Genomic DNA, 8,967 nt, shown 5'->3' on the forward strand with positions numbered 1-8,967 from the left:
CATAAATAGCTTTTATTATTTTGAGATACATCACTCATAAGTGGGAGTTGAACAATGAGAACACACGGACATGAAGTGGAACACCACATACTGGAGCCTGTCTGGGGGTGGGGGAGTACAGGAGGGATAACATTAGGAGAAATACCTAATGTAGATGATGGGTTGATGGGTGCACCAAACCACCATGGCACGTGTATACCTATGTAACAAACCTGCATGTTCTGCACATGTATCCCAGAACTTAAAGTATAATAAAAATAAATAAAATAAAATAAAATTTATCCTCCAAGTGAAATTACTATAAGAAGATACATCTAACCTATAAGTAAATAATCTACTGTTTGGAAAAGTTAACAAACTTCTCAACACACAATAGAATTAAGGAAGACAGGGTGGGCTCGGTGGCTCATGTCTGTAATCCCAGCACTTTGGGGGGCCAAGGCTGGCAGATCACAAGCTCAAGAAATTGAGACCATCCTGGCCAACATGGTGAAACCCCATCTCTACTGAATATACAAAAATTAGCTCGGTGTGGTGGCATGAGCCTGTAGTCCCAGCTACTCGGGAGGCTGAGGCAGGAGAAACGCTTGAACCCAGGAGGCGGAGGTTGCCACGAGCCAAAATCCTGCCACTGCACTGCAGCAGGAAATTAATAACAAAAGAGAGAGAGAGAGTATGGGGGTGGGGAGTGTGTGTGTGTGTGTGTGTGTGTGTGTGTGTGTGTGTCTGTGTGTGTGTGTATGTGAGTGAGAGAGAGAGAAAGAGAGACTATCTCTGCTGCTTCTGTGGAAAAGCAGCCCCACCTCCTCCTGCTGATCAGGGTATATTAATCCTGCCCCAATGGTGATGTATTTCTTGTCTTTTGGTTACTGGACCCAAGGAATCTAAAGCCCCCCCACAGATAATCTTCTTTAGAGAGCAGGACTTGCCTGCCTTCCAGATCCCAGAGCTGCAGGGATGAGAATCACAGAAAACCTTAGAAGATTATTGGGCGCATTTGTAACTGGGGACACTACTGTTGCTACCTCTTATTTTCCTGTAGATTCTTCCTATGGAGGAAGAACTACTATATAAAGATCTGTGACTGAATATGTATAAAAGATGATGCCTCCTGCTTTCAGAATGTCTCCTTTGGCATAGTGCCGCCCTTGCATCTTGAGAATGTTTCCCCAGGGCTCCATCATGAGTCCAACTGCTTCTTTTTTTTTTTTTTTTCTTTTTTTTTTTAGACAGAGTCTCCATCCGCGGCCAGGCCGGAGTGCAGTGCCTCAGCTACAACCTCCGGCTCCCAGGTTCAAGTGATCCTTCTGCCTCAGCCTCTGGAGTAGCTGGGACTGCTGGTGCCCACAACCATACCCCGCTAATTTTTGTATTTTTAGTAGAGACGGAGTTTCACCTTGTTGGCCAGGATGGTCTTGATCTGTTGACCTCGTGATCCACCCGCCTCGGCCTCCCAAAGTACTAGGATTACAGGCGTCAGCCACCGGGCCCGGTCAAATTAAGACTATATATATATATAGATTTTTTTCTTGAAACCTACAGGGATTTAAGAATCATTAGTATATTGAGCGGGAAGAAACAAGATGGTGGCTGAAGGTGATCCAGAGTAGGGCCCCAGCGATTAGGATTGAGCCTTCTCCCTCCACCCGCCCGGCCCCGGGGCCCTCCCTACCCGGCCCACCGCCCCACTGGGCCCGCCCCTCCCCGCCCGCTTTCCCTTCTCCCCGCTCCTCGGCTCCAACCTGAGGAGCCGGCGGCCCCGGCCGACCAGGTAGCCCGCAGCTCCCGCTGCGGAGCGCTGCGCCGTGGCCCGGCAGCCGCCTCAGCCGCCGCCCGCGTCGGAACCCATCCGGGGCTCCGCTCGCGGTAACGCGGTAGCAGCCGGGGCAGGTGGGCCGCCGCCAGGCTGACCTGGCGCCCAAGAAGCGGCTGAGCTCTCCCAGGGTGGGCAGCAGTAGCCACAGGAAGCCGCCGCCAGCAGCAGCCCCCAGCCCCAGCGTCCCAGGCCGGCGGGGAGCGGGGCGACGAGGCGGGGACAGCCACCTGGCCTGGAGGGCTGTCGACAAAGTGGTATACGATGACCTCGAGAGCGAGGAGGAGGGAGGACGGTGAGGCCGAGGAGACCCAGGAATGTGAGGACAACTAGGAGGATGAGAGGGAGGACGACCACGATGACTCCGATTACCCGGAGGAGTTGGAAGAGGACGACGAGGAGCCATAGTACCTACAGCAGCACTCCAGGCTGGAATGCAATGTTGTGATCTCGGCTCAGGGCGGCCTCTGCCTCTCAGGTTCAGGAGATTCTCCTGCTTCAGCCTCCTGAGTAGCTGGGATTACAGGTCAGTTGCTCTCCCTGGAAGGAAGAGTACTCTCAGATTTCACCTTGAAGGAGGAAGAGTTCAGGCTGCCAGAACTGGACTAGCACTTTTGAATATCCCCAGGAGAGGTCCCATGACTTCCTTGGGAAGCTCTACCTTGCCCCCACCCAACCCTACCCCACCACAGCAGGCCGCTGGAGTCCTGGGACCACCGGGGTCTGCGGCCCAAATCCTCCCTCACCAAGGGGAGGGGAGGGGTATTCCGGCGAGGGGGGGGGGAAGGGGTGCTTGGGCACGATTTTGACATCAGATTGCCATGGTGGCATGGAGCAGATCTAGACCGGAGCCTAATAAAGGTGGCATAAATAAAGGTGTCATAAAGACAGGGCGGGGCACACGCTTATAAGGGGCACAAGGGTCTTGGGGCTGCCAGAATGGCTGCCGCTCATTGTGCGGCGCCAGCATGTGTCATGTCCGGTTGTGTTTGTGGGGCCCAGGGCCCCTCCTCACGTGGCAACTATTATGGTTACTAGTCAAGGAGGTTCAGCCTCTGGAGTAGGTCAAGGACTGGCTCCAACTGACCTGTAATTCCCCCCTCCCCCGCCACCCCTGGGGCTGCCTGAGCCCTGGTCTTCCCGCTCCTCCCATCTCCCATGGGAATCTCCCCATGCGCCTACTCCTCTGGCAGACCCCGGGGACTTGGATTACCTGGGGCCCTCTGCTTCCTGGCAGATGTCAGCCCCACCCCAGGAATGGTCTGAAAATTTGGTTCCATACCTGGACATGGATTCAGCTGGAGAGCTGCCCCTGGGGTCAGAGCAGTTCTCCGCTGCACACCAGGATTTAAATGACAAGCTGACTCCACAAGAAAGGCTCCCAGAGGTGGTTCCAATGGTGAATGGGAATCAGAACCAGACCCTAGTTCAGCCTCCTCACCTCAAAAGTAAGTTTCAAACTGCAGATCTAGATCGGGATGCAGGTCATCAGGCAGATGAAATACTTGTTCCACTAGACAGTAAGGTTTCAAAACCAACCAAATTTATTGTTTCGCCCAAGAACCTGAAGAAAGATCTAGCTCAGCGTTGGAGCCTTGCTAAGATTGTTGGAATTCCACACCAATTATCCAAATCTCAGCAGCAGAAACAGACTTTGCAGGCTGAATATTTGAGTATAGACACACTGTATCCCAGCAGCTGCCTCCAGAACTCCGGGTTAACTTGGATGAGCCTCCAGGGCTCCCTGAGCAAGTTGGACTTTCTCAATTCCATCTAGAGCCTGAAACTCAAAATCCAGAGACCCTTGAAGACATCCAGTCCTCTTCACTCCAGCAAGAAGCCCCAGCGCAGCTTCCACAGCTCCCTGAGGAGGAAGAACCTTCTTCAACCCAGCAGGAGACCCCAGCTCGGCCTCCAGAGTACTCTATGGAGAGTCAAGCTCAAACTCTACCGAATCATGAGGTGACAGTTCAACCTCCAGGTGAGGATCAAGCTCATTATAACCTGCCCAACATTACAGTTAAACCTGCAGATGTGGAGGTTACCATAACTTCAGAGCCTACCAATGAGACAGAATCTTCCCAAGCCCAGCAGGAGGCCCCAATTCAGTTTCCAGAGGAGGTGGAACATTCTGCGACCCAGCAGGAGGCCCCAACTGAGCCTCCAGGTCCTCCTATGGCGCATGAACTTTCCATCAGTGAGCAGGAGCAGCCAGCTCAGCCTTCGGAGTCTTCTGGGGAGGTTGAATCTTCTCAGACCCAGCAGGAGACCTCAGCTTAGCCTCCAGAAGAGATGGAACCTTCTGCAAACCAAGAGGAAGCCCCAACTGAGCCTCCAGGTCCTCCAATAGAGCCTGAACTTTCCCCCAGTGAGCAGGGGCAGCCAGGTCAGCCTTCTGAGTCTTCTGGGTAGGTTGAATCTTCTCAGACCCAGCAGGAGACCCCAGCTCAGCCTCCAGAACATCATGAAGTCACAGTTTCAACTCCAGGTCACCATCAGACTCAGCATTCAGATTTGCCCAGTGTCTCTGTTAAGCCTCCAGACATGCAGCTCACCATAGGAACAGGGCCTAGTGAAGAGGTGGGAACTTCTGCAGTCCACCAGGAGGCTACAGCTCAGCTCTCAGGGCCAGGTAATGATGTAGAACCTCCTGCTATCCAGCATGGGGGCCCACCTCTGCCTCCAGAGTCATTGGAAGAGGCTTTACCTTTAGCAGTTCAACAAGAGACTTCAGTTCAATTTCCGGAACCTATTAATAATGAGAATCCCTCTCCAACCCAGCAGGAGGCTGCAGCTGAGCATCCACAGACCGCTGAGGAGGGTCCAGCTCAGACTCCAGAGCTCCCTAATGTAGCTGTAGCCTAACCTCCAGAGCATTCAAACCTGACTCAAGCCACAGTTCAACCTTTGGACCGGGGACTTACCATCACTACAGAATCCACAACAGAGGTTGAACTTTCTCCTACCATGCAGGAGACCCCAACTCAGTATCCTACAAAATTTGTACCCCAACTTCCAGTATATCAAGACGTAACAATTCCAACACCAGGTCAGGATCAAGCTCAGCATCCAATGTCACCCAGCATTACAGTTCAACCTTTGGACCTGGGACTTACCATCACTCCAGAACCCACTATGGAGATTGGACATTCTACACCCCTGAAGAAGACTATAGTTCCTCCCAAGCACCCTAAAGTGACACTTCCACATCCAGACCAGGTTCAGACTCAGCATTCAAACCTGACTCAAGCCACAGTTCAACCTTTGGATCTGGGGCTTACCATCACTCCAGAATCCACGACAGACTTTGAACCTTCTACAGCCCTGACGACTACAGCTCCTCCTCCAGAACTCCCTGAGGTGACACTTCCACCTTCAGACAAGGGTCAGGCTCAGCATTCAAACCTGACTTAAGTCACAGTTCAACCTCTGGACCTGGAGCTTACCATAACTACAGAACCTACTGCAGAGGTTAAACTGCCTCCAACCATGGAGAAGACCTCAACTCAGCCTCCAGACCTGGGGCTTGCCATCACTCCAGAGCCCACTACAGAGATTGGACATTCTATGGCCCTGAAGAAGACTACAGTTCCTTGTCCAGACCAGGTTCAGACTCTGCATCGAAAACTGACTGAAGTCACAGGTCCACCTACTGAGCTAGAACCTACTCAGGATTCATTGGTTCAGTCTGAAAGTTATGCCCAAAATAAGGCTTTAACTGCACCAGAGGAACAAAAGGCCTCCGCAAGCACCAACATATGTGAGCTCTGTACCTGCGGAGATGAGACGCTGTTGTGTATTGATCTCAGCCCAAAACAGAGGCTCTGCCAAGTGCCTGTGCTAGAGCCCAACACCTACAATGGCACCCTTCACCATCTTAAATTTCCAAGGAAACTCTATTTCTTAAATTGATGGAAATGTATGGAAAGCATACAGTTGGACCGAGAAACTAATTCTCAATTAAAATTATTTGACTAAATTACATAAGGATTCATTGAAGGCCTGGTATCCCTCTAGTTTTTAGATTTATCCTGCAATAAAATACAGTCTATTGAAAGACATACATTTGAACCACTACCATTTTTGCAGTTTATAAATCTTGGTTGCAATTTACTTACAGAACTGAGCTTTGGAACATTTCAGGCCTGGCACAGAATGCAGTTCTTACACAAGTTAATTCTCAATTGCAATCCTCTGACAACTGTTGAAGATCCATATCTCTTTAAACTGCCAGCATTAAAATATCTAGACATGGGAGCAATGCAAGTCCCATTTACAACAATTAAGAACATTCTCATGATGATTGTTGAACTGGAGAAACTGATCTTACCTAGCCATGTGGTCTGCTGCCTCTGCCATTTTACAAATAGCATTGAGGCTGTCTGCAAGACAGTCAAGCTGCATTGCAACAGTGCATGTCTGACAAACACCATACATTGTCCTGAAGGAGCATCTGTAGGGAATCCAGAAGGAGCATTCATGAAGGTGTTACAAGCCCCGAAGAAGCACACGAGCACTGAGCTGACTATTGAGCCGGAGACAGCCTCAGACAGCAGCGGCATCAACTTGTCAGTCTTTGGGAGTGGACATCTAGACACCAATGACGAGAGGGATGTTATCAGTGCACTAAGTTACATCTTGCCTTATTTCTGAGCAGTAAATCTAGATGTGAAATCAATGTTGTTACTGTTCATTAAACTGCTTTCTTCAAATGTGCAAGATGGAGATAGGCCCCTGGGTATTTTGAAAAACAGTACAAAGAGCCCCTCTCTTCAACCTGTATCCAACAACTCAACTTATGAAAATAAACTGAGAAAGCTGTATTTGCTGGAAAATATGTTAGATGCAGAAATACAAAAAAAAAATCGATGAAGTTAAAAGGGAACAAAAAACTTTCATGCTTATGCAGTCCAGCTTTCTAGGACAAATTTAAACGCCAAATATTTGAAAAGAAATTAGAAACTATCCAGCTACAGGAAAACAGCCTGGCAAAGATTCAAAGTGTAGGCAAAAACCTGCAGAGAGTGAACAGACTCCTCATGGGCCCAAAGAGCATCCAGAAAAGGCACTTGGAACAGGTGGGAAAGCAGAGCATCAGGAGGGAAGATGGGCCCAGACATTTGCGGAGAACACTGCCAAAGAAAAAAGGCTCGGGAGTCCAACCCAAGGGACCCGAAACAGCCTCACATAGAGCAGGGGTCTGAGAAGTTAATGGGAAACACCGTCTACTCTAAGCCTTCGTTCACCCAAGAGCATAAGGCAGCAGTCTCCTTTGTGCTGAAACTCTTCTCCATGGCATGCCTTCTGCCTCCACCTCTGCAAAAGCCCTACCTCAGGTCAGAGACAGATCGAAAGACTTAACCTACACCACTTTCATTTTAGAAAATGCAAAGGCTAGAGTTAAAAATATGAAGACTGCTAAACCAATGGTACATTCCAGAAAAAAGTACCGCTTTCATAAAACTCGCTCCCGCATGGCTCACAGAACACCCAAGGCCAAAAAAGAGTTCAAACTTCAGAAAGAAAAGTTATCTTGATAGACCGATGCTCGCAAAGAGGCCTCCGTTCTCTGCAGCGAAGAGCCTATGAATTCCCCTTCACAAGGGGCTTTTTCATCTTAAGGAGATCCGAGCCCTCGGGAAAATGCTCTTCTGGAAATATTTGCTCCTTCAGAACGTTTTATAGAAAACACTAACGTAAAAAACACAACTGTAAGAAATGCCTTTGAAGAAAACATTTTTATGGAAAACACTACTATGCCAGAAGGCACCATCTCTGAAAACACAAACTACAATCATCCTCCTGAGGCAGATTCCGCTGGGACTGCGTTCAACTTAGGGCCAACTATTACACAAACGGAGACAAAGTGGGAATACAACAACGTGGGCACTGACCTGTCCCCCGAGCCCCAAAGCTTCAATTACTCATTGCTCTTGTCCCCAGGTGATCAGTTTGAAATTCAACTAACCCAGCAGCTACGATCCCTCATCCCCAACAACAATGTGAGCAGGCTCATTTCTCATGTTATCCGGACCTTGAAGATGGACTGCTCTGAGACCCACGTGCAATTGACCTGTGCCAAGCTCATCTCCAGGACAGGCCTCCTGATGAAGCTTCTCAGTGAGCAGCAAGAAGTAAAGGTGTTCAAGGCAGAATGGATACGGAACAGTGGAAAACAGAACTATATCAACGAGAGCATGGAAGCCCAGAACGAACAGAAAGAGCAGAAGTCAAGTGAGCTCACAAAAGAAGTTCCAGGATATGGCTATAACAACAAACTCATCTTGGCAATATTTGTGACTGAAATACTAACAACTTTAATTCTAGTTTTCTGCCTCATTGAGGTTTATTCTCACCGAAGGTCATCACAAGAAGATGAAGGCTTCTCAAGGGGCATTTTCAGATTTCTGCCATAGAGGAGATACTCTTCGCGGAGTGAGACTCACGTTGGATCTTTCTCACTCAGACAGCTGCTCTGGCTTAAAGATATGTACAAACCTCTCCACGCCACAAGAGTAAATACCAGGCATGGAAGCTGCACAAGAAGTCATCTAATGAGGACGAGATCCTCAACAGGGACCCTGGGGACAGCGAAGCCCCAACAGAGAAAGGGGAGGAGAGTGAAGCCCTGCCATAGGAGGAGAACACAGAGTGACCCCAGCCCGCCTCAGGCCTCCTGCAAAAATACTTAGCATAAACAACAAGGGCCATCAGAAAGAAAAGCGGGACTGAAGCCAGCGGCCCACGAGTCCACAGAGGCAGCGAGCCGAGGAAGCACAGGGCCATGATTCCCTCCCGTGTTTCCCAGTCTAGTCACCCAGACCTGAAAACATATCCTCAGGGGGTGGAGATTTTACAATACCATTGTTCTTGGTGGAAAAAAAAATCATTAGTTTATTATATATTGTGCACTGACAGTGACATAGTAGACTTCTTGATCATCTTGAGAAGTCTACGAGACACTAAAAGAATAATCTACTTGTTCGGTTATCTTAACTTTCAATGTATCTGTTTTGTCTTTTTGTCTTAATTTTATGCATTGAACTGCAGTGATTCTAACTAAAGTGAATAATAATTCAAGAAGCTTAGGCTCTATTAAAAACACACACTCATGAATTCTCTATTTAACATGCCTCAATATAGGAATTTAGTCA

General features: G+C 49.0%; 1 pseudogene across 1 annotated transcript; it reads left to right on the top strand.

Moving 5' to 3' along the window:
- The first annotated feature begins 2,752 nt into the window (after positions 1–2,752).
- LOC108515844 (leucine-rich repeat-containing protein 37A-like) lies at positions 2,753–8,520 on the top strand (annotated as a pseudogene). Its single transcript, XR_001881649.1, has one exon. The product of XR_001881649.1 is annotated as a leucine-rich repeat-containing protein 37A-like (transcript).
- The last annotated feature ends 447 nt before the right edge of the window (positions 8,521–8,967 follow it).

The sequence above is a fragment of the Rhinopithecus bieti genome, unplaced genomic scaffold (genome assembly GCF_001698545.2).
Source record: "Rhinopithecus bieti isolate Rb0 unplaced genomic scaffold, ASM169854v2 scaffold_35615, whole genome shotgun sequence".
Lineage (NCBI taxonomy): Eukaryota > Metazoa > Chordata > Mammalia > Primates > Cercopithecidae > Rhinopithecus > Rhinopithecus bieti.